Source organism: Phyllostomus hastatus, unplaced genomic scaffold (assembly GCF_019186645.2).
Source record: "Phyllostomus hastatus isolate PE091 unplaced genomic scaffold, TTU_PhHast_1.1 phas_scaffold_93, whole genome shotgun sequence".
NCBI lineage: Eukaryota > Metazoa > Chordata > Mammalia > Chiroptera > Phyllostomidae > Phyllostomus > Phyllostomus hastatus.
This window is the reverse complement of record NW_025334042.1, coordinates 1,099,215-1,114,106: the sequence shown is the minus strand read 5'-3', so window position 1 is coordinate 1,114,106 and position 14,892 is coordinate 1,099,215.

The window sequence follows — 14,892 nt, the reverse complement described above, 5'->3', positions numbered from 1 at the left end:
CAAGCCCTGAAATAGCAGCTTGTTTGAAAATGCTACTCTAAAAGATAAGATATTGCAAGATATTTGTAAAGTAGCAAATGTTCAACAGTTTTCTCCCCAAATATTCAAAAGATAAAAGTAGAAAAAAATGTTTGATTTAATTATTTTTAGTTTTTCGAAACATAAGAGCATAGAATCCAAAAGTATAATTACCTGGAATATAGGATACTTGGAGGAATGTAAGGGGCATATTATGCTTTGTGTTAAAGAAACCAGTGGACAATTTTTTCATAATGCCACTTCTGGGGTGACTCCACTCTAACATTTCTGCCCTTGGTTTATTTGAATCAAAGTGCAAAGTATTGCTCTTCCTTTTCCCCTTTTCTTTCTCTTCCTGAAACATTCAGTCCTAAGGCTATAAGGTAGGTCAGAATGAGGTAAGCATCCACACAGAGGGCAGCCAGACGTGATAGGTTAGAGCCTAAGTACGATGACAGGGCATCTATACACAGTGAAGTGGGCATAGGGAGACAGCCTGAGCCGGATAAGGATGCTGTCTGCATTGGAATATGGTTTTGTATGGGAAGTTAGAGCCCTCATGGAGTGAATCAGTGACCCTGCATCACGTCAGGCTTGGTGGATCAGAGACATATCATGATGAAGGAATGTTCATGCAGAGATGGTCAGTAGGTGGATCTGAGCCCAAGAAAGACGAGGACATCATCCACCTGGGGTGGGAGGGAGAAGCTTGGCATGGAGTATCAGAATCCGAACAGGTAAGGAAGGCATCTAGCAGGATGGTCTGGCACTGGTTGTTGGAGCCCAAGCAGAATAAAAAGAGGATTCACAGAAAGGTGGCCTGGCAAGTGGTATTAAAACCTAAGCAGGTAAAAGGGCATCTGTGTTCAGGAGCAACTTTGCATGAGATGTCAGAGCCCAAACCGAGGAAGGCTTTAACATGGAGTGGATGGCCTGGTATCAGAGGGCTCAGAGCCCGAGTGGGGTAAGGAATGAATCCATACATTGGAAAAATTCAAAGCTGGGTTTCAGAGCCTGAGCTGGGAAGAAGGGGGTCCAAGCGAAGGATCAGATTATAGGTTGCCAGATTAAATACAGGATGCCCAGTTAAATTTGAATTTCAGATAAATGAAAAATACTTTTAGTATAAATATATTCCTAAAAAAATTATTTGTTGCTTTCTGGAATTCAAATTTAGCTAAGGATCTGTATTTCCATTTGCTAAATCTGGCAACTCTTCCAACCTGGTGTGGCGTGTCAAAGCCCAAGCAGGATGGGAGGGGGCATCCAGGTTGGGGGTAGAGAACAGGAAGTGGTGGAAGACTGGAAGCATACCATGAGACGGAGGAAGTAAACAGATTAAGGATAGTGGGAGCCAGCTTTCTCACTGTCTGATAATGGAGTACAAATATGTAAAGGAAGAAAATTAGCATGAATCTCATGATGGATTGGAATTAGAGGTATTAGAACTTAAGGATTTCAAAAAATGTAAGTAAACTAAGTGTACATTTTCCTTGCTTTGAGATGGTCTTAAAGCAGTAGCCCCCTCAAGCCTCAGATCAGTGAGCACAACTAGCGCACAGATCTTGGTTTCCAAATTTCAGTGTGTGCTCAAAAGAACTAGAGCTCATTGGAGGGAGGTTGGATTCCAGGGGTAGGTCAGGAGAAATGTAAGATAAACCTAGAATATCTTTTTATGCCTGAAAGCAAGAAAGTGCTCAGAGAGTTATATATGGGGACATATAACAAAAGAGACACAGATGGACACAGAAGCCATCTTAAAAGGGTTCTCACTTGTCAAATCTGGGACAATTTGAGCATGAAAATAATAATAATAGTAATTAATTATAACCATTAAATAAAACAGGAGAAACTATGATTCTTACTGATATAAATGAATAAGTTAAAGTTTGGTGAGGAACAGTGTATTTACACAGTTCCAAAGTAACTGCCCATAAAAACATTTAATTCCTAAAGGGATAAGAGCAACTTCACAATGGAGAAGCCTGCAGAAACCGTCCGAATAAAGTGACCAGAGTGAACATCATCAGTAAGAGAGCATTTCCAAACTGCATGCCACCTGAGAGAATGCAATGAGAAGAGCACAGCATCACTTCTGTGCTGTTCTGCCAAAGACCCATAACCTAATCTAATCATAAGGGAGCACCTAACACATCTAAATTGCTCATTTGTTTTAAAAATTGAGGATTTGTCTACAGAATAACTATCTTACTTTCTTCAAAAATTTTAAGATTATGAATGTCAAATAAAGGATGAAGAATGGTCCCAGACCAAAGAAACTAAAGAGACATCAAAACTAAATGTAATGTGTAATTCTGAACATGATGCTTTTGCTATCAAGGACACAATTAGCAAATTGGAAAAAATTGAACAAGATCTAAACATTAGATGTAGTAACATAACAATGTTAATTTCTGATTTTCATGGCTCTATTATGGTTATATAGAAGAATATCCTTAGGAAATACTTAGTACTCTGAGATGATGAGGTATCAGATTGGCAACTTGCATTAAAATATTTCAAAATATAAGTTAGTTGTACTGAATTAAAAACTTTTTTTTACTGATTGAAACATTTGAGACTTAGGGAGTCTTTTACATTTTTAAAAATTTCTTTAAAATTGTGAAATCTAAGGAAATCAAATCAGTGTGAAGGTTTTTTGTTATAGCCCAGAGGAGAGATTAAGCTCATACTGGAATATTTGTAAGAATTTACAGATAATGAGACAAATTTGATTAATATTCATGGAGCAAAATGAGCAATTCTTAGAGTCTAATTTGATATGATGATGAGAAAAAGAGAGTCTAATATAAATATTAGATTTGGGGTTTGGGTGACTAATGGTGCAATTTATTGAGATATGAATTCTATGAAGAGAGGAAGCTTTGGAAAATAATGAGCTCAGTTTTAATCATCATTAGCTTTAAATACCTCTTAAATATCTGTGGAGATAAGACTAGTAAGTTTAAGGTATAGATCAGGGCTATATTTTAGAATTACTAGCATATCAATGAGACTAAAAAACATAAAAAAGGAAGACCTCGCCCAGATATAACACATAGACAAAAATATTATACCAACAATGAAATCCAGGAGGGGATGGAAGCTATGGGGAAAAGGACGGGGGAAACAGTGGAATGAGAAGAACAGGGACAAGAGGGTACTCTAGTGCACACATTGAACTTGCAGCACAGAGACTGACCCGGGCCTGAGAGAGGTTTCAGAGGACTGGTAGGAGAGCAGCCAGATTTCCAGGGGTTCAAAGTGAAGAAGGAGAAATATCTACGGTAATACCACTGTGTCAAAAAGCTTGGTTAAGAAATTTCTATTTTAAAATAGCATCTTACGCATAGATTCTAACAAAACTTCTCTTAACTTTCCATTAAAGTGCCAATCAAGATTTTTATTTAGACAATCACAGGCTGACAGTGACCAGAGGGAAGAGGGGAGGGAATTTCAGGGGAAAAGGGGAAGGGTTTGCAGGAACAAGTATAAAGGACACATGGACAAAAACTAGGTGGGATGGAATGGGGTGGGAGTAAAAGGCAGAAAACTGTACTTGAACAACAATTAAAATAAAATTTATTATAAAATTATTTTGCCCTGGCTGGCGTAGCTCAGTGGATTGAGCACGGGCTGTGAACCAAAGTGTTGCAGGTCCGATTCCCAGTCAGGGTACATGCCTGGGTTGCAGGCCATGACCCCCAGCAACCGCACATTGATGTTTCTCTCTCTCTCTTTCTCCACCCCTTCCCTTCCTAAAAATAAATAAATAAAATCTTTTAAAAAAATAAATAAAATTATTTTTAAAAAGAAAGTATATTGCTAAAGAATTCTACACTAAATAAATGAATGTTATACAGAGAAAAAGAGGAAGATGTGGGTGGGGGTGGGGAGGAGGAAGGACAAAAAAAATATTTATTTAGTAGTAACTGTGTGCCAGACATTGTACCATGCAATGGTTGGGGAGCAGGGGAGAAGGGGAATGATAAGGAGAGAGACATACTCCCTGCTCCCTTTGAACTTACAGTCCAACAAGAAAGGTAGGCATTTAAAATAAAAATAATAGTATAAAGGATAAAACTATAATTTTTACATTTTTGTTTATTTATTTTCAGAGAGAGGAGAAAGGAGGGTGAAAGGGAGGGAGAGAAATATCAGTGTGCCAGAGACACATTGATTGGTTGCCTCTTGCACACCCTTAATTGGGGACCTGGCCCGCAACCCAGGCATGTACCCTGACTGGGAATCAAACCGGTGACCCTTCAGTTCACAGGCCGACACTCAATCCACTGAGCCACATCAACCAGGGCTAAAACTATCGTTTTTAAATTTCATTTATCCTTTTAAAGTTCTGTAAATTTTAATATATGTATAGACTCAAGTCATCACCACTCCAATCAGGATACAGAACAGTTCAATCACACCAAAAACAAACAAACAAAAATCTCCCTGTGTTTTCCCTTTATAGTCACACAATCCTCCAAACCCTAATTCTGGCAAGCTCCAAACAATTCCTCACCACTTTAGTTTTGTCTTTTTGGGAATGTCATATAAATGGAATCATCATACATACAGCTTATAACCTTTGAAAACTGGCCTCTCTTGCTCAGCAAGATCCTTTGAGATTGATCCAGGTTGTTGTACTATATTGATAGCTTGTTTCTTTACTGAGTAGTATTCCGTTACATAGATGCATCACAGTTTGTTGATCCATTCATCACTGAAGAACATTTGTGTTGTTTCCAGTTCAGGGCAATTGTGAACAGAGCTGCTATAAACATTTATGTACAGGTTTTTCTGTGGATATGTTTTTATTTCTCTAAGATAAATATCCAGAAGCAAGATTGCTGTATAGGTAAATGCCAAATGGGTTTCCAGAATGACTGTACCATTTTTGCATTTACACTAAGAATGTAAGGGAATTTCAGCGGATTTGTTTTTTCATGAACACTTGGTATTGTCAGTATTTTTTCTTTAGGCATTTTAATTGGTGTATAATGGTATCTCATTTTGATTTCAGTTTACATTTCCCTAATGGCTACTGATGTGGAACATCTTTTCATGAATTATTTACCCTTGTTATATCCTCTTTGGTGGGGTTTTTGTTAAAATCCTTTGCCCATTTTTTAATTGGATTGCTTATTTTATTTTTGCATTTTGAGAGTTCTTTATATATTATAGACATTGGAGGGAAGCAGAGTTTGTGACCCTGAAATATGTCACTTTGGAATTTAAATTATTTTAGGCTGGTTAACTTTAAGAAACAGCAGACAAGGGAGATGCCCTGAAAACCAACCAGAAGTTACACTTTATAAAGCACATTTACATTTATAATGGAAATCTCCATCTGTAGGGATGTTTCCCTCACTGTACCAGGACTGCTTTCACTATCAATGGAGAAGGCTTTTAGCTTAAATCTGTGTAACACTCTTACCCTTGTTTACTTTGCTCTGCCCCATAACCTTCCGTAACCAACAGTCCAGCCCAACACCAACCTCTGTCTTTAGCTGAAGGTGGTGTTTAAAGTGATGGCTTCCTCCACTTGGGAGAATTACTCAGTTTTCCTCGGTCTCTTCAATGTAGACAGGAGGTGGCCTGGGTATTAAACTTGAGTTTGTTTTTCTCCTTCTAATCTGTCTCATGTTATTAGTCTAGCCAGAAGAGCTTTGAAAATATTTTCTTACAGTCTGTAGCTTGTTTTCTCATTCTCTCAACAGTGTCTTTCATGAAGTTCTTTCTAATTATGATCAAATTCAACTTTTTATTTTTTTCCATTTTTCAATCCTCATACAGGGACATGTGCACTTACCCTAGAAAGGGGAAAAGGGAGGGAGAAAGGCGGAAAAAAACATCGCTGTGATAGAGAAACGATGGATCCACTGGCTATCTGTGGTTCATGACCCTAACTGGGGACCAAACTGCAAACCACTCATGCACTCTGACCAGGAATTGAACCCATGACTATTCAGTCCTTGGGACAGTGCTCCAACCAATTGTGCCACACCAGTCAGGGATTGTTCTTTTGTTATTATGCCTACAAATTCTTCAGCTAGCCTCAGCATTCAAAGAGTTTCTTCTACAAATCTGACAGTTTTACAGTTAGATTTATGATCTATTTTGAGTTAATTTTTGAATACGATGTGAGGTTTATACTGAAGTTCTTTGACTGATTGATTGATTGATTGATTACACACAAAAGACCAAATTTTACATCATTTGTGTAAAAAACTGATCTTTCACCATTGAATTGCTTTTGTACTTTTGTTAAAAATCAGTTTATTCAATTTGATGTATGCTTAGTTTCCTGGATCTGTATGTTTTCCAAACTTGAGAAGTTTTTAGCCATTATTTTTTCATACATTTCTTACAACAACTTTTTAACTTCCTCTCTCACTGAGACTCTGATGACATGAATGTTAGACTTTTTGTTGTTGTCTCACAGGTCCCCTGAGGCACTCCTTATTTTTATTTTTTTTAATATTTGTTCTCTTTGTCTTCCAAATTGGATCATTTACATTAAGTTCACAGACTCTTTCTTTTGTTATCTCTATTTTGATATTGGAACATTCAGTGAGTTGGTTTTGGTTTTGTGTTTTTGGTGAGACCCTGAATGGGAAAACCCAGCTAAGCCATGCCTGGACTCCTGAACACAGAAACCATGAGATAATACATGTGCGTTGTCCTAATTTGTGGCAATTTGTTACACAGCATAGAGAACTAATTCAAATGATACTGAAAAAGGTTGGTACATGACATACAGAAAAAAACTCTAAGAAAAATAGAAGAACAAACAAATGGCAAAATAAAATATTATTATTCTGACATGAAACAGTTGGAAAATGAGAGCAGCTATATCATCTTAAAAATACAACTAATAAAGCAGCTTAAAACAAGAGATCAAAGGAAAGACAAAGATCAAGGGAGATGTGGCAAGACAACAGAATATGAAACTGCTGGTACATCATAGGAAAAATGTGAAAAAAAAAATAAAACCACTACAGAAATGAAAAGCACATTGAAAGTAGCACAAGGAACAAAAAAGTGCTGGAAAACACAATAAGGGATATGGAGGTCATACTTAAAAAGACAAGTAAGGAATTTAAAACACTAAAGAGGAAATTATAAATATATGCTGATAAATCAGATTCAACATGTTAATAATTGGAGGCCCTGAAGAATAAGCAAAATAATAGAACACAACGTAAGATACAGATTTAGATATTTAAAGAAATAATTTAAATCTTTATAAATAAAAAATTTTGAATCTAAACATTGAAAATGCATATGATGGGACATAAATTGGTGCAGCCAATATGGAAAACAGTAGGAAGTTCCTCCATAAATTAAAAATGGGACTACCAGATGACATGATAGTGTACATAGAAAACCCTATAGTCTCCACCAAAAATCTACTCGACCTAATAAATGAATTTGGCAAAACTGCAGGATACAAAGTCAACATTCAGAAATTGAAGGCATTTTTGTAAACCAACAATGAAATATCAGAATCAGAACTTAGGAAAAAAAATCCCATTTACTATAACAACAGAAAAATGAAATACTTAGGAATAAACTTAACCAAGGAGGTAAAAGACCTATACTCAGAAAACTACAGGACACTGAAAAAAATTAAGGAAGACACAAATAAATGTAAGCATATACCATGTTCATGGATTGAAAGAATTAACATCATTAAAATGTCCATACTACCAAAAGCAATCTATAGGTTCATGCAATCCCTGTCAAAATACCAATGACATATTTCACAGATATAGATCAAATACCTCAAAAATTTATGTGGAGCCATAAATGACCCCAAATAGCCACAGCAATTTTGAGAAAGAACAAAGTATGGATCACAATACCTGATATCAAACTAGGCCACTGTTATTAAAACAGTCTGGTACTGGCATAAGAACAGACACAAAGAAGAGTGGAATGGAATAGAGAGACAGAAATAAACCCATGTCAATATGGTCAGTTAATATTTGACAAAGGGGGCAGAAGCATAAAATGGAGTGAAAAAAGCCTCTTCAACAAATGGTGTTGGGATATCTGGACAGCTAGATGCAAAAAAATAAATAAATAAATAAAAATGAAACTTGACTACCAGCTTACACCATACACAAAAATAAACTCATGATGGATAAATACAAGTTGGGAAAACATAGGCAGGAAAACATACGCAGGAAATTTTCATATATCCCACGCAGCAATATTTTCTCCCATACATCCCCTAGGGTAAAAGACATAAAGGAAAGAATAAAAAAATGAGACTACATCTAGCTAAAAAGCTTCTACACAGCTAAAGAAAACATCAACAAAATAGAAAGGGATCCAACAGTATGGGAAAACATATTTGCCAATTATACCTCAGACATGATGAAGTTGATCTCAAAAATATATAAAGAACTCACATGATTCCACACCAGGAACACAAAAAATCAAATTTAAAAATATGGGCAAAGGACCTGAACAGACACTTCTCCAAGGGAGACATAGAGAAAGCCCATAACACATGAAAAAGTGCTCTGCATCACTAGCCATCAGAGAGATGCAAATTGAAACCACAATGAGACACCACTACACACTGGTCAGAATGGCCATCATTGATAAATCAACAAACAAGAAGTGCTGGCCAGCTTGTGGAGAAAAGGGAACCATAGTGCACTGTTGGTGGGAATGCAGACTGGTGCAGCACTGTAGAAAACAGTATGGAATTTCCTCAAAAAACTAAAGAGGAACTGCCTTTTGACCTGGCAATTCCACTGCTGGGATTATACCCTAAAAATACTGACACACCAATTCAAAAGAACCCATACACCCCAATGTTCATAGCAGTATTACTTACAATAGCCCAGTGCTGAAAATAACCTAAGTGCTCGTCAGTAAATGAGTGGATCAAAAAAACTGGGGTACATTTACACAATGGAATACTATGCAGCTGAAAGAAGGAACTCCTACCCTTCACAACAGCATGAATGGAACCGGAAAGCGTTAAGCTAAGTGAAGTAAGCCAGGCGGTAAAAGACAAATAACATATGATCTCACTTATAAGTGGAATCTAATCAACAAAACAAACAAATGAGCAAAATAGAACCAGAGACTTGGAAATAAAGAACAAACTGACAGTAACCAGAGGGACAGGGGAGGGGAATAACAGGGAAAAGAAGGGGAAGAGGCAAACCAAGCCATGGGCACAGACAGTGGTGGGGGAACTGCCCGTGGGAGTGAGGGACAGGGCAGGGGAGAACAATGGGGGAAAAGGCAGGACAATTGTAACTGAACAAAAATTACCAAAAAAGAAATAAATGAATGTATCCCAGAAAAAAAAAGAAAAATAAATATGGAACTACCATATGCTCCAGCAATTCTACTTGTGCATATTTATCCAAAGAAAATTAATACAATAACTCAAAATGATATATACCCCCATGTTCACTGCAGCATTATTTACAATAGCCAAGATATGGAAACAAACTAAGTGTCCATTGATGCATAAATGGGTAAAGAAATTATAGTATAAAATATGAGATATTATTTAGCCATAAAAAATAAATAAATCTTGCCACTTGTGCAAACAATATGGACTTTGAGGGCTTTATGCTAAGTGGAATAAGTCAGTCTTAGCTTTACTTCTTGATCTGTTTTCAAACTTCAGAAGCTTTTAGCTATTTCTTCATATATTTTTTTTTCAACTCCCCTTCTGGGATTCTGGTGACATGAATGACAGTCCTTTATGCAGGACTGTGAATTGCCAACACCATTATTCAAGTCAACTCTGTGTTGTGGAGCTGAAACCAGGACTAAGTACCTTTCTGTGAAGAGAGGGGAAAAATTCAGACTGGTCTCAAACTTTTCTATAATAACGGTCAGTGCGAAGAGACAGTGGAGTGATGCTTATAGTTTCCTTAATACACAAGAAGTGTCAGCCAAGAATTATATACAGCCAACCCTATTATTCAAGTATAAGCAAACAGACATATATTATGGGAATATGCAGGAACTTGTGCTGTATAATTCTCATGAACATTTCTTCAATAAACTCCTAGAGGATAACTTTCACCAAAAGGAAAAGACGAATGGAAAAGCAAGAATCTGCAATGAAAAAACTATCCATAAGCATTGAATCTTTATTTATAGACAAACACTAAAAAAAATCCGAAGTTTATAATTACAAAACAAAATATAAATGTAGTAAATTTTGGCAATATACAAATGGTATAATTTTAAAAAACTTAGGAGGAGGAAAGAAAACTTTCTTCATCTTTTAGAGACAGAGGCCAAAATATATTATTTAAATATATAAGTTTAAATGTATTTAAATATTTAATCAAGTGCAAAACTAAAAGAATAATCAATAAAAATTAGTGATGAGAAATGAAGCAAGATGCAAAAAAGAACATACTAATTACATCATTGCTTATTCAAAGTGATCAATAGGTACACATACACAGAATGAAGTAGAGAAAATATATAGACTATGTAGCAAAAGATTTTTTTAAGGAGCTCTCTCTAAATTATAAATCATTACATAAAAAAATAATAAATATGACCAAGCGCCAAAGGCTAAATAACCTCAACGATCCATCAGAAGATCATCAGTTCATCTCTAAAGTGCCTGAAGAGTGATTTCTAAATTTTCCTCTGAGGGTTTTACCATTACTAGACAGAGCTCCATGTTGCCATTAGGCTCTGCTCGTGTAAGAACTCATTTATCCTCCCACTCTCTGCCCTAGTGGAATCCAGGAAAGGTTGTCTGACCTTCTCTGCCCAAGTGAGCAAAGGAAAGAAAATTTATTTCCTAAAATACATTAGGATAGCATTAGGCTAGATAGCAAAAACAATGAGTACCTGGATATAGTTAACTTTGCCACATAGGAAATGAAGAACTGTAAGTTTCTAAAAATAAGGATTAAATGAGGAAAGTGAGTAGATTGAGAAGGTTAATTTGGAATGATCAACAGGGAAAAAAAGAGAGATGAACAGAATCTTGAGAGATGTTATAGAATCCTAGAAAACTGAAATTGGAACAGTCTTTAGAAGGCAGACACGAAGTGATTTGTATAAGGTGACACAATGATTTAGAGACCGAGTTAGTACTAGAATTCACATCTCCTCACTCCTATACTTGCATGCCTTCTCTAGCAAACCAGGGGAGAAATCAAAGATAATAGCATGAGGCCTGAGAACTGGGAAATAATGATGTCATTATTGTTGGAAAGATTACCTTATTCTAGTGAAAGAAAAAAATATGTAATTCCTTATGGACTTTTTTTTCTTTCTAGGTAATGCAGATCGTGATGAAGCCAAATGTATGTATTGTTGTCCTTTATTTCTTGAATGATTTAATTACTTTATGTGAAATCCTGCTTTCAACTGCTTGTTTGTTTACAGATTATCCATTTTGGTATCCAAAATGGGAAGTGCCCCGGCCACTTGTATGTGATACACTCTGCATATTTGTTTTCATTTTGAGAACACTATGTTTTCTACTATGTTGCACAATTGTTATTATAATGCAGTCTCAGTTTCCAAATATATTATTGGAAGAAAAGATGGTATTTACCCCTGAAGTAACAGAAGTAGAAGAAGAAATGTTGGAGGGAAAGGAAGAGGAGGAGGAGGAGGAGCAGGAGGAGGAGGAGGAAGAGAAAGAGGAAGAAGAAAGGGAGGAGGAAGAAGAGAAGGAAGAGGAGGAGGAGGAGCAGGAGGAGGAGGATGAGGTTTAAGAAGATGAGGGGTAAGGTATACCACCATCAAAGGACAAAAGTATACAAAAAATGGCCAAATTTTTTTAAAAAATTAACACTGAGCTTTATCAAGAAAGAGTATGTACAAACCACTACTGCAATATCTTTTATTTCCTTCTATTTTTCCATACTTATTCAACAAGTTTAAATTTGACAAACAAACAAAAAATGTGTATTTATAGTAAGGATTACAAGGCATGCTCTTGGGCACTAAGAACAGATAAAGATGTGGTGATAGAAGTACTAAAATGTATTTGACAGTCTAATTAATCTTAAGATGTCACTATGTTATCTTGATAAAGGAGAAAATTTCCATTTCTAAATATGTTTCTATCTCTGTGTTTTAAATATTTTAAAGCGGGTTAATAAGTTTCTCGAGCATTAAGATTTATCTGTGAGGTGCATAGGACCGTTCCATTTCAGGACAGCCATTTAATGACTTTTGGTTTGTTGTTTTTATGATTACTATTTTAGTGCTGGTTAGTAATGGTGATCTTGGTAGTGGTGATATTTTCCATTTGATATCAAGGCATCAAATATCATTATTTTTGCAGTTATATGTTTGGATTGGGTTAAGTGGTACTTGTATATGCTGTTAGGAGACAAAAATTTATTATTTCCACTTTATGTTTGATATTTCTAAAGCCTTCCTATAATTCTTTACTAGACTATATAATTTGTTACCACCAAGGGCTAATAAATGTCAAAATTTAATTAGGTGTGCTTGAGCAATCTGACTGCTTTTGAATTTAGGTGATAAACTTTAAAAAATAATTATTCACTCATAGATATTCAAAATGTATAATAAAAGTGCATAAATTAATAATGTAAATTAACTACTTACCACTTGTAATACTAATAAATGTACTAAATAAAAATATTTAATATAGAAAAATACATCAAATAGTATAAACTCTATGTTTATTAACTCTGTTAGGTTAAAAGCCTGTGCTTAGCTGGGGCAAGATGAGACTTACACAAAAAAGCCCTGAATTATCCTTTCAGATTTGATAGTTTCTTAGTTTTTTATTTTCATTTGTTTTGTTTGTTTTTAAAGGCTCAGCCATAAACATATATATTTATTAAATTATTTATAAATATATATTATATATTTAATGTATATATTTATAAATATATATTATATTTTATATATTTCTATATAATTTTATATATTTACTTTATAAATATGTATTTGTCAAATATATATTTATTATATGTCTTTATTAAATATATATATATACTTCAATGAAGTCAGCCTCTTTTCAACCAAACTTCTAAGAAAAAAAGTCCTTAGGTAAAGAAAAAGGCTGATTATCTATTATTATTTTTTTTAATTCTTATTATTTTACATTTATATACTACTTCATAGCTTCTGAGATGCTTTCCCATAATTAGTTTATACTCAAAATCACTCTGTGGAGTTAGTATTGGCTTCATTTTTAAAATGAGAAAACTAACTATGGATTTGTAAAGTGGTTCAAACTAATTTCTGAACATTCTGGTGCATAAGTAGAAATTCTTCATACCATATTCAATTCCCAATATGACTAACTCATTACGTGTGTGTATATCTAACTTCTACTCTTCTCCCTCTGCTCTTCAACATAGTCTCCAGGTAATTTCATGGATTGCGATTGCCATAGGCCGGTGGCTCTTAACTGTGGGAAATTTTGCTGCTCCCCCACCTACCCTGCTCCGGGACATTTGGAAAATCTAGAAACATTTTTGATTGTCATGATCAGAAAAGTGCTGCTGGTGTCTAGTGGGCAGAGACCACGAATGATGCTGAACGTGCTACAATGCACAGGGGAGCCACCACAGCAAAGAATTATCCAGTAAAAAATGTCAAAATGGTGCTGAGGTTAAGAAACTCTACTGTAGGCTTATTTCCACCCTGGATACATGTAAATTATGGATGCATTATATGTTATTATGTTTCCTTAAACTCTCATTTTTCTAAAAATTGTTCTCCCATTTCTCCTTACCTCCCTTTCCTCGCTTTTTCATATCCATAAGTTACTGTGGGAGCTATCATTTTTTAATTGTGATCCTGTCTCCCTAGTTTGGGAATGATCCACTGACCACAGATTGTTACAGTCGTGGGTTTGGGGATACAGACAGATATTCAAGGAAGTTACTACATGGCAGTTAAGTTTTTAATATGTAAAGTTCTGAAGCTATTTATCAGACTGCATGGCAGGAAATAGTGAAATACAGAGAGAAAGCAGTAAAAGACTATTGTCTCTGATGCCTGGTTTCATTCCAACCTTTCATATAATTTTTTTCCAGATATGTCCTATTTCTACCCAATAAGTTTGCTTTTTCCTTGGGTTATTTTGAATTGGATTTCTGTAACTCATTCAGTTGACAGGACATTCTCACTATAAAGTTATTCTTACTTAAAGTTTTATTAGTTTGAAACAGCATGAATAATAATGACTCTAAAACCCAATCCATGGATGTCCATCATAGCATCATGTGATCAAGGGAATAGAATGTCTGATTATGTTTTATTCCCAATAAATAAAACTCTCCTACTCTCCCAGAGCCACACACCCTAAATGCTTAGGATTCTTATTTTTGTTTTCATTATACAAGTCACAGGTTGACTCCCTCAGCTAGCATAAGGGATTATTAACATGACTCCTGGAGATGTCAGGGAAAATTATTCGTATTCTTTTTCTATGGCACTGAGTTTAGGAATGTACTTGGACCAGGATGTTTTGACCTCCATAGTCTTGGGTGACAGATGAGCATTTAGTTCCTTTCTTAAAGTGCTGTGTATTCTATTCTGCATTGAAAACTCTGGGGCTGTTGAAATGCTTGTTCCTGGCCCTGCCAAGGTAATTTCCAGCAAATGTCTATAGTGTATGACATACAGGAATGTTCCAGCATATGACTGGTCTAGAAGACAGCTACACTTCTAGTCCTTTATTCATGTATACAGTAACTGCTGCAACCATACATCTGCTAGTGAGGTTTCACACTAGGAAGTTTATACCCTCTTGGTCCTGGAGAATGTTGCTGATCTCTCCGCCATTTATCATGACATTTTTTCTCTATGTTCTTTACATGAGTAAAACTTGTTTGATGTTTTCAAGTGTTTGTGCTTTGTCTA